At 43.2% G+C, this 11270-nt stretch overlaps 1 pseudogene; it reads left to right on the top strand.

The window, feature by feature from the left end:
- The first annotated feature begins 364 nt into the window (after window positions 1–364).
- LOC122220720 lies at window positions 365–6845 on the top strand (annotated as a pseudogene).
- The last annotated feature ends 4425 nt before the right edge of the window (window positions 6846–11270 follow it).

Genomic DNA, 11270 nt, shown 5'->3' with positions numbered 1-11270 from the left:
CGGGAGAAAAGCCGGTGACCCCCACCCCCCTACCACCACTTTCTTCAAACTCTGAGCTCAGTGGAGAAAGAGGAGGGGGACAAGCAAAGACGACAAAGTTCTCCGCCCCCACCCAAAGTTCTCTACTCTGGGGAGGCGAGTGAAGCAAAGCGGTAAGGGAGGCGTCCTAGGAAGACCCCCTCCCGTCCGGGCTTTCCGGAGGCCGCAGGAGAGGGGGCAACGCGCTCCCTCTGGGTCTCTTCCCCAGGCAGACGCCGACGGGGGGGGGGGGGGGGGGGGGGTGCCGAGGGAGCAGCGCCCCCACCTCCAACACCGTCCTCCCTGGCTCGGAGGTTCTCCGGGAGTGGGGGGCGCCGGCCCTCAGATGAAGGGGTCTCCAAAGAACCGAGCGAGGTCGCACCATACCTTTCTCGCGCGCGCCGGACGTCCGCGCCGCAGGGACCGCGGCCGGCGACAGGGTGGGGGGCGAGGCGAAACGACGGGGACGCGTTCCCGCAGGCTCCGGCGGCCCCTGGGCCTCGGCGCCGCGCAGCGCCGCGCCTCCAGCCGCCCGCTCGCCAGGCTGCGCTCCCCGCTCCCGCAGGTAACCTGTGGCCGAGCCCGCCGCGCCCGCAGCCCGCACGGCCCTGGCCCCGCCCCGCCCTCGGCTCCTAACCTGGGGCCGCAGCGCCCCGCAGCGGCCTGCTCCCGGCACCGCGGGGACCGGGGGGAGGTGGGGCCCCTAAGGCCCTGGGGCTGGCCCTGGGCTGCAGGCCCCTCCCAGCTCGGGCCGAGGTCCCTTCCTTGCCCCCCGGGGAGGCCTCCTTCCAAAGAGTGGAAGGAAGGGGGGCTGCAGCGGGGTGATCTTGTCCGGGCACTGGTCTCCAGGAGGTTTATTGGAGGGAGAGGAGAATTAGGGAGTTAGGGAGGAGAAAACCATGCCTCACCCCGTGGCCAAACGGATATTTCAGTATATTCATAGTTCACTTAACTGGAAGGGCTCAGCGGAAGCTCAACAATGATGAATGATGCAGATTCATGAGAGAGCTGGAAAAGGGAAAGGAAGCCCTTATTCCAAACAGCTTATCTGTCAGTAGCTTGTCAAAACCATCCATCCCATATGACACTGACAAAAGCATTGCGCATTCCTGACTCCTATATTCAAATCACACTCTATACACCATTAACTTGGTCAGGTTTTGTCTGTTTTTCAGTTACTTCTTCAGTACCTAGAAGAGTTCCCTGAACAAAGTGAGCATTCAATAAAGTATTGTTGCATGAATGTGTCAATGAATGGAACCTCATTCAACCTTTTGAAGACAACAGGTAACTGCTGTCCAAACACAGCTGGAGGGGGAGGTGGAAACCTAGAATGGAGTCTCCGTCTTACCCGAGGTTTGGGACAAGCTTATTTTGAACCGGATTTTTCTTATCTGCTTTGAAAAAGGCCTGGTTTCCAGAAGTAAAGAAATATGATCATCTCTGCGTTTTTCATGAGACGTCTGTCTCCCTGTCTCTTTCAGGGAGCATTAGGTAGAAGAAATCCAACCAGCTCCAACTCAGGGAAGTGCTTGATTTTCCTCTACAATTTCAGAACTTCCACACCCTATAGCCATAGCTGCAATTTTTCTTGGCAGGGTGTGAAACCTGTTCTGAGTGTCATTTGACCCTCTTCAGATTTGTTCCCCATCCCTGTCACTCTGCATCTAGAGCTGTTAGAAGAACACGTGTCCCCTCCCTGCCCATCAGTAGCTCTGGATTTCTCTCCAGGGAATCACCAGTGACTTACAGGTGACCCCCAAAGTCAAGATATGTATCCATGACCTTTCAAACCGATCATTTCTTTCTTGTACATTTCCAGATTAAAGAGTTTTCCTAGTAGCTACTCCCTTGAATGAACTTCCAGAGATACAATGCTGCATTCCTCTGGGAGGCTTTTATAATATCACCATAAAGTCAAGATGGAGTTTTAAGTTACATTTGTGGGCAGTCAGAGCAATCAGGCATTAATTCTGCTGAAAGGAACAGAAAGCCCAAGCTGGCCTATAAGACATGTGAATGCTGCTGGAAGCCAACCGGCCTGTAATTGTTCCCAGACCTTGATTAGTGGGAATTCCTGACAGAGGGACCTCATGAGAACCAAAGCAGAAGGTGGGTGAGCTGCCTGGAGATCTTGTTTGCTCGTCTCCAAGTGGGCACACAGTCTTTGGAAAACTAATGAAAAGAGACTCTAAACCTCCCTCCAAATGAGGAAGGCTCCCAGCCTACAGCTCCATTCTTATGCCTCAATTCAGCTTAATCAAAGCCAGCCTCATATATCCGCCTCACTACTTTCTCCTTCTGCCTCATGAGAAAGAAGTCTGTTCTGCCAATAATTTTCCCTGCTTCCTGAGAATATAATCTGCTCTGATTTCTAGCAACATTTCTTTAATGAGTTGACTGCACTAGCTATTTTTCATGTCATTAGCTTCAGTTCATCCTTCAGTCCACCATTCCAGCTTCTATCCCTGCCACTCACTCCCTGAAACTGACCTTGCTAAGGCTTCTACCCAAGGAGCCTTCAATGTGCCTCACTACAATCATATCCTCCTTCTCCTCCGAAGGAAACCAGCATGCTAAATTTTGTGTTAGCTTTTATGGCTTTCCGCTCAGAGCAGGTGAAGGTGCAACTCTCCTCAGTCATCCTGAATCCAGGTTCCTCTGCCACCAGCCACCTCCACCAGGCCACCTAAATTCAACCCCAAGAAGGTCAAAGTCATATACCTGAGGTGCACCCTTAGGGAAGTCCGTACCACATTGGCCCCTGGCCCCCAAAATTGGCCCCCTGGGCTGATCTGTCTCCAAAGAGTTGGTGATGACATCACAAGGCAACCTGTAATTGGAAGGGTCTAAGGATTACAGAGAAACTGAACATTCAGAACAGATAGGCCGAGATTGAAGTAGTACCTTCTGCCTCTGCCCTGATGATCAGAGCCCTCAAGGAACCACCAAGAGACAGAAAGAAGCAGAAAAACATTAAGCACAGTGGAAATATCACTTTTGATGAGATTGTCAACATTGCCCTACAGATGCAGCACCAATCTTCAGCCAGAGAACTCTCTGGAACCGTTAAAGAGATGCTGGGGACTGCCCAGTCTGTGGCCTGCAGTGTTGCTGGCCACCATCCTCACAACATCATAGATGACATAAATAGTGGCATAGTGGAATGCCCACAGCTCCTTAACTGCAGAGGAAAATATTTCAATAAAGGATCATCTGACAACCAAAACAAAACTTGTGTGTGTATTAATAATTCTCTTATCACAAATATATATATATATATATATATATATATATATATATATATATATATATATATATCCCTAATCACTACATTGTACAGTTTTGCTAATTTTTGAACTTTTTGTCAATGGAATCATTCCACACTTCCCTATGCAACTTGGTTTTTCCACTCAGCATTCTGTTTCTGAGATTCAGCTATTCAATTTCTCTGCTATATAGTGTTTCACTGTAAGAAGATACCACAATTTATTTATCCAGTCTACTTTTGGACATTGGGTAGGCTCCAGTTTTTGCTGTTGCAAACAGTGTTGCTATGAACACTCTTAAATATTTCTCCTGACGCATGCGTTTAAGAGTTTTCAGGATCTTTATGTAGCAGTGGAATTTTGGGGTCTTAAGGTATATGTGTGTTCAGATTTACTAAGTAATGCCAGACTGTTTTCTAAACCAGTTTGTACCAATTTTCATTCCCATCAACAATGTATTAAAGTTCTGCTTCCTCTACATCTTTGGCAGAGCTTGTTTTTGGTTTGTGTGTGTGCTTGTGAAATTATTACTTATTATGATGATTTGTATTTCCCCAATTACCAGTATAATTGGGCATCTTTAATATTTATTAACTATTCTTATTTTCTCTTTTGTTAACTGGTCATATCTTTGGCTCTGTTTCAGGTGTTTTGTGAAATCCTTCCTGACCGTGAGGTACACAAATATTCTCCCATATTTTTTTCTAAAAGTTGTAAAGTTTTGCCTTTCGTGTTTAAGTCCATATTCCATCTGAAATTCATTTCTCTTCTCATTTGCTGTGCCAAAGAGATCTTATGAGTTTCCATGTATGATTGGGTCTGTTTCAGGTTCTCTATTTTGTTCCATTTGCCTATTCCTGTACTTAATACCACACTGCCTGAAAATCTGTGGGTTTTTTGATAAATCTTGATTTCATAAAGAATTTCAAGTGTTCTTAGCTCTTTTCTCTTCCACAGGCATTTTAGGATTGTCTGGCTCCATGAAAATTTTGTTTCTTGTTTCTTAATTTTTTAAAGTTATTTTAAATTTATTCAATTTTAATTTTGAGAGAGAAAGGGAGAGACTGAGAGTGGGGCAGGGTCAGAGAAAGAGGGAGATACAGAATCTGAAGCAGGCTCCAGGCTCTAAGCTGTCAGCACAGAGCCCAATGTGGGACTCAAACCCACAAATCGCTACATCATGGCCTGAACTGAAGTTGGACATTTAACCAACTGAGCCACCCAGGTGCCCCTAAATTTTTAAACTTTTTTAAGTAAACTCTCCACCAAACATGGGGCATGAACTCAACAACCTATAAAGATCAAGAGTCATATGCTCTATTGAACCAGCCAGGCACCCACCCCTCCATGAAAACTTTGTGATCTTGATTTGAAATCACAGTGAACCTATGTGTTGGGTGGCAATTTTTATTCATAATTATTTGTTCTGTTCCTATATTTGTCATACTTTCCTGTAGTGACATAGACTCCTCTGCCCCGCTGGTTTGGGGCTTGTGTGACTTACCTTGACTAACACCATGTTGGAGCAAAAGCTTTAAATATGTTGTGGGCTTTAGTGATTCTTCTCCCCTGCTTCTCTCACCTTGAGCTTTTGCCCTATGCCAGGAGAATATCATGCCACAAAGAGTGGCTGCCTCTTTAGCTGGGGTCTCGCTATGAGAAAATACATGGAATCACACAGAGCCCAGAGTGGCTACAGGTGGTCTGCAGTCCTCGCATAATGGGAACAAGAAATAAATTGTTTGCTGCTACTGTAATTTCGAGAGAATTAACATCTTTACACTGTTGAGTCTTCCTATATATGAACATGTGTGACATGTATGTCTATTTGCTTAGAATTTTAGTGACTTCAAAAGTTTCAGAACTTTCCATTTTCTGAGATTATCTTTTTTTTTTTTTACCATTGCAAGTGTATCTCTTAAAAAGTACATTTTCTACCCTTTGTTGTCAAGAGAATGCAAATATCTTTGTTTACTAAACTTATACCCAAAAAGATTGCTAAATTCTGTTATTAATGTGAGTAATTTATAGATTATTTCATTTTCTATGTACCTATAAATAAGGATGTTTTATTTCTTCCTTTGTAATCCTTATATCTTTAAAAAAAATTATTTTGAGGAATGTCTGGGTGTCTCAGTGGGTAAAGTGTCCAACTCTTGATTTCAGCTCAGGTCATAATCTCACCACTCATGGGATCAAGTCCCATGTTGGGCTCTGTGCTGACAACCAGAGACTGCTTGGGATTCTCTCTCTTCCTCTCTCTGCCCCTCTTCTGCTCTCAAGATAAAGAAATAAACATTAAATTTTTTTGAGATAATTACAGATTCACAAGAAGTTGCAAAATAGTATAGACAAGTCCTTTGTATCCTTCACCCAGTTTTCCCCAACGGTTACATTTTACATAACTATAGCACAATATCAAACCAGGAAATTGACATTGGTACAATGTATGTGCAATTTTATCTCATGTGCAGCTTCTTTTAACCACCATCACAATCAGGATAAAGAACTATTCCATCACCACAATGAATTGTACTCACACTCCAGACCTTCCTTTTTCCCCATACCAGCCTAACCCCTGACAGCCACTAATCTGTTTTCCATCTTTACAATTTTATCTTTCAAGAATGTTATGTGAATAGAATCATATGGAACGTGACCTGTTAAGACTGTCTTTTTTTTTTTCCACTCAGTGTAATGCCCTAGAGAGGCATCCAAGTTGTTGGCATGTTTCAACAGTTCATTCCTTGTATTGCTGAATAGTATTCCATGGTATGGATGTACCATAGCTTGTTTAACCATTCATCTTTTGAAAGGCATCTGGGTTGTTTAGATGTTTTGGATATTGTGAATAAAGCTGCCATGAACAATCATGTACAGGTTTTCATATAAACATGGTTTCATTTCTCTGAGATAAGTGTCCAGGAAGGCAATTGCTGGGTTGTATAGTAGTTGCATGTTTACTTTTATAAGAAACTACCAAACTGTTTTCCAGAGTAGCTATATCATTTTACATTCCCATCGCCAATGTATGAGACCCAGTTTTTCCACATTCTTGCCAGCATTTGCTGTTCTTTTTTTTTTTTTTTTTTTTTTTTTTGGCCATTTTGATGGTATGGAGTTGTCTCTCGTTGTTATCCCAATAATTTGCATTTCCTTAATGGCTAGTGGTATTGGACATCTTTTACAGTCTGGAGGGTTTTTTTATTATTATTTTTAATTTTTTTTAATACTCATTAAGCCATGAATTCACAGGGAATGGATTCCAGCAGCTCAGGCTCCACTTCTCACAAAGTGTGCCTCCCTGCGGGGGCAGGTGGATGCTCCAGTTTATCCAATCATCTTTCTCTTGGGCTTCCTTCTTTTTCTGATCATTTTCTTTCACTTTTTCAGGAAGCTCTAAGGACTCTTAGAGCGCTCAATACAGACATTAATTCTCTTGGCAAGAATGTTGCCTTTAACCCGTTTGTTTACAACAATGCCAACAGCATGCTGGGTAACACTGCAGACTTCCAGTTTTGCCATAGGAACATTCGTGGGACATTCCTTTTTGAATAGTGCCCATTGCCTTAATGTCTACCACGTCACCTTTCTTGTAGATTTGCATGTATGTGGCCAAAGGAACAAATCCATGTTTTCTAAGGCCTAGAGAATATATAGTGGGTGTCTCTCCTTTTTCTCTTTGGGTTGGTCATTTTGGAAGACCAAAAGATGGTGGTTCTGGCCAAAAGACTGAACATCCTTTCATGTGTTTATTTGACATCCCTATATTTTCTTCAGTAAAATACCTCTTCATGCTTTTGTCTGTTTTCCAACTGGATTTTATGTTTTGCTGTTGAGTTTTGAAAATTCTTTACATATTATAGACGTGAGTCCTTAGTCAGATACATGGTTAACAAATATTTTACTCCAGTTTATAGCTTGTCTTTTATTCTCTTTAAAGAGAGAGAGAGAGAGAGAGAGAGAGAGAGAGAGAGAGAGAGAGAGAGAGAAAGAAAGAAAGAAAGAAAGAAAGAAAGAAAGAAAGAAAATTCTTTTTCTTCTCTAATCTCTATGCCCAACATGGGTCTTGAACTCACCACCCTAAGATCAAGAGTCTCATGCTCTATCGACTAAGCTAGCCAGCTGCACCTTGTCTTTTAATTCTCTTGACAGGGAGTTTGCAAAGAAAAAATTTTAATTTTGATGAAATATAATTTATCAGATTTTTTCTCTTATGGATAGTACTTGTTTTTGGCGTCACAATCTTTTTGTTTCTTTTTGCTATCTTATGCAATCAAGGATGTACAGAACACTGTGGAATAAGAGCGGGGTGGGGGGGCAGGCAGTGGGCATCCTTCTCTGTTCCTGATTTTAAGCTACTGAATATCGGATTTGTCTCCCTCACTCACGTTCAGCTCCAAAGATAAAAGGACTACATTTATCAGTTAGAATGTGTTTGGCTACAAGAGGGAGCATACTTGACTAGAGCGGTTTAAATCACAAAACACATGGTAACTTACAGAAAAAAAATATCTGGGTTTAGGCTCTTTCTAGATTCTATTGTATCACCCTCAGTGTTGGCTTTTGTCTTTAGCTTGGCATTTAAGCAGGAAAAAAGGCCAGACCTTCTCACTGTATTTATTTTAATTTGGGAACAAATTCTTCTCAGATGACCCTTAAATATATTTCCTCTTATGTATCATTGATCACAACTGGGCCACAAGGTGGGAGGGGACGCGGTTGCCATTCTTAGGTGAATCATGAGTCTTAATTCAACCTCTAGGTCTGAGGTTCCTTCTAGCCAAGAATATTTAGGTATACCAAACTAAGGGAAGGGGGAGTGGGGGTGTTAGTTATGCCACCAACAATGTCTGCCTGACGTTTGTCTGACTTTGCATTTCTTGTGCCTGACCATGTGAGGTATGTGGTGGACACATTTAGAGGCTTCTGTTCAGATTATTCCCCTTTGTTAAGACCTACCTATCTACTTATAAGGGTAGACTTCTGCAGCCATCAATTGCACCCCAGCCATTGTGGATTGGACCATTAATTCAGCATATTTCTTGGGACTGATGACCATCAAGCCGCCATGTTGCAAATAGAATACAATGTAAATGGTGTGCCCTAGAATTGTGCTTCATGGAGTTCTGACCACTGTGCTAGGCACTTGAGGACAGAAGGGGGAGGAAACCAGATGGTCCCAGAGTCTAGTGGTGAATACAGTCCTCTATCAAATATTAAATTATAGCTGAAATAAATGCTCTGAAGGTATAGCAGTACATGGAACTATGTAAAGTATGATTGGGGGATTAGGCCAGGAGTGGACCACTGGCCCAAACTCAAATAATCAGATTTTCTTGCCTGGGAATCAAAGATAATAAACACTAACATTTATATAGTGTTTGCCTTTTAAATATGGATATATAGATACACACACACTTTAGTGGGTTTAATTCCTACAACTCTATTAAGGTATATAACATTATCACCAGTTTAGAGATGAGGAAATTGAGGCACAGGGAGTTAAGTAACTTGGTCCAGGTAACACAGCTAGTTAGTGGTGGAACTAGGATTTGAACCCGGGTAGCCTGGTTCTAGAGCCTGGGTCCACTATCACTGGGACTGGACGGGTGGGGTAGCCTTCTTCAGTCACCTGGCATGAAAAACAGAGAGAGCCCGTTTTCATGCAGAGATTAAAAAATGAAGTGAGAAGTACGGAAAGAAGCAAAAATGAGTTTCCTTTCTAAGGAAGCCTCAGTTATCCCCTGTAATATCCTGAGACACCTTTACCAGGATCCTCTGACTATAACATAACTTCTGAACTTCATCACCAACTATATGATCAGGTTTTATCCATCCAATCCTCCCATCCTCCGTCCACTCATAGAGGGTATATATTGGGTCAGTTAGGACACATTCTACTGCAAAGTTCAGAACACCCACCTTCAGTGTTTTTTTAAAGTAAGCTCTAGCCTAATGTAGGGTTTGAACTCACTACCCCGAGACCAAGAGTTGTATGCTCCACTGACTGAGACAGCCAGGCACCCTCACCCACCTTCAGTGGCGTAAGCAGAACTTCCCAACTGGTTTGCTGTTACTGCTTGTGTGCAAATAAATGGGTTATGGATATGGCTAAGTTACTGATACCTTCAGTCTTTGGGGCAGCTGGGGACCTGAGGTGGCCAAAGTCTCTGGGCCAGTCACCTCTGACTGCAAACAGCCTGTCCATTTAGGTAACTGTGCAATAAAAATAGTATCATTTCCTATTTGCACCTTGACTATACAGGGTGGGGAAGCACTGGCTTCAAGAATGGACTTCAGGGTGGGGGACCTGGGTGGCTCAGTCGATTGAGCGTCCGACTTCAGCTCGGGTCATGATCTCGCGGTCTGTGGGTTCAGGCCCCTCGTCCGGCTCTGTGCTGACAGCTCAGAGCCTGGAGCCTGCTTCGGATTCTGTGTCTCCCTGTCTCTCTGCCCCTCCCCTGCTCGTGCTTTGTCTCTCTCTCTCTGTCAAAAATAAACTTAAAAAAAAAAATTAAAAAAAAAAAAAGAATGGACTTCAGGGGCACCAGGGTGGCTCAGTCGGTTAAGTGTCTGACTCTTTGTCTTGCTCAGGTCATGATCTCATATTTTGAGGGTTCAAGCTCTGTGCTGATGGTGCAAAACCTGCTTGGGATCCTGTCTGTCCTTCTCTCTGCCCCACTTGTGCTCTATCTCTCTCAAAATAAATAAATAAAAAAAAAAGAAAAAGAAAAAAAAAGAATGGACTTCAATTGTCTCGTGATATAAGAAGTTTGGACATAGGCCTTTCCAGGTCTGAGTACACTAGTTCAGCAAGGTCATCCAGTCTCTTTCTATTCTATTCTGCCATTCCCATGACAGGGTTTTGGTCTTAGGCCTGGTACCTCATGTTGCAAAATGACTTCCCTAACTCTAAGTACCATATTCTTACACAACTGTGTTCAAAGCAGGAAAGGGTAATGTCAAGGGGCTCTTCTGATTCATCGGCCTCTCTTATCAGAAAGCAAACTCTTTCCTAGAAGTTCCCCCAACAAGATTACTTCTTACTGACCAAACATGAAGGAGTCATATGAGTACCTGACTTTTCCCATTTCTAGTTTGGGAAGTAGGCACAGGGAAGAACAGGGAAGCGGGTTTTGGAATGGCTGATAAGTAGCTGACCAACCATGTCTGCCACTTTTGTAGGTGACATTAAGTGAAATGTATAAGTGACAGTTCCTAGATCTCATTCTACTAGATATTTATTTATTTAGTAAACTCTACCTTCAATGTGGGGCTTGAACTCATGACCCTGAGATCAAGAGTTGCATGGTCTATGGACTGAGCCAACCAAGTTCCCCTCTTACAGATTTTTAATAAGGTCATTTGTCTTGGAGAATCTTGTATCATTGAAAGTATAATTTGGTGTAACCTCCCAGCCAAAGCAGGAGTTGCCAAGTCCAAACTAATCTACAGATACATAGAGCTGTTAATACCTCTGTCCAGTTGACTCTGTTGTCAAGAGGTTTCTACCCTCATGTTACAGCACCATATACATCAGAAGCTTGTCCTTAAAAGTCCATATGAATAAAAAGTTGATTTTTTTAATAGAAGTCCACATGTAGCAATTCTATCTCACTACTTTGGGACTTTTCAATTACAAATGTCATCTTCAGGGGTGCCTGGGTGGCTCAGTAGGTTGGGCATCCTACTTCAGTCCAGGTCATGATCTCGCAGTTTGTGAGTTCGAGCCCCTCATCAGGCTCTGGGCTGACAGTTCAGAGCCTGGATCCTGCTTCAGATTCTGTGTCTCCTCTCTCTGCCTCTCCCTTGCTGGCACTCTCTCTGTCAAAAATACACAAACATTAAAAACAAATGCTTATCCTTTAAAAAACAAAAACAAAACAAAAAACACAAATATCTTCAGGAGCCCTGGGAGCACTCAGTAGGTTAAATGTCCGACTCTTCATTTTGGCTTAGGTTATGATTTCATGGTTCCTG

This window comes from Panthera leo, chromosome B2, assembly GCF_018350215.1.
Source record: "Panthera leo isolate Ple1 chromosome B2, P.leo_Ple1_pat1.1, whole genome shotgun sequence".
In the NCBI taxonomy this organism is placed as follows: Eukaryota; Metazoa; Chordata; class Mammalia; order Carnivora; family Felidae; genus Panthera; species Panthera leo.
The sequence above is the reverse complement of the archived record's forward strand: the minus strand, read 5'-3'. Positions and strand labels throughout refer to the sequence as shown.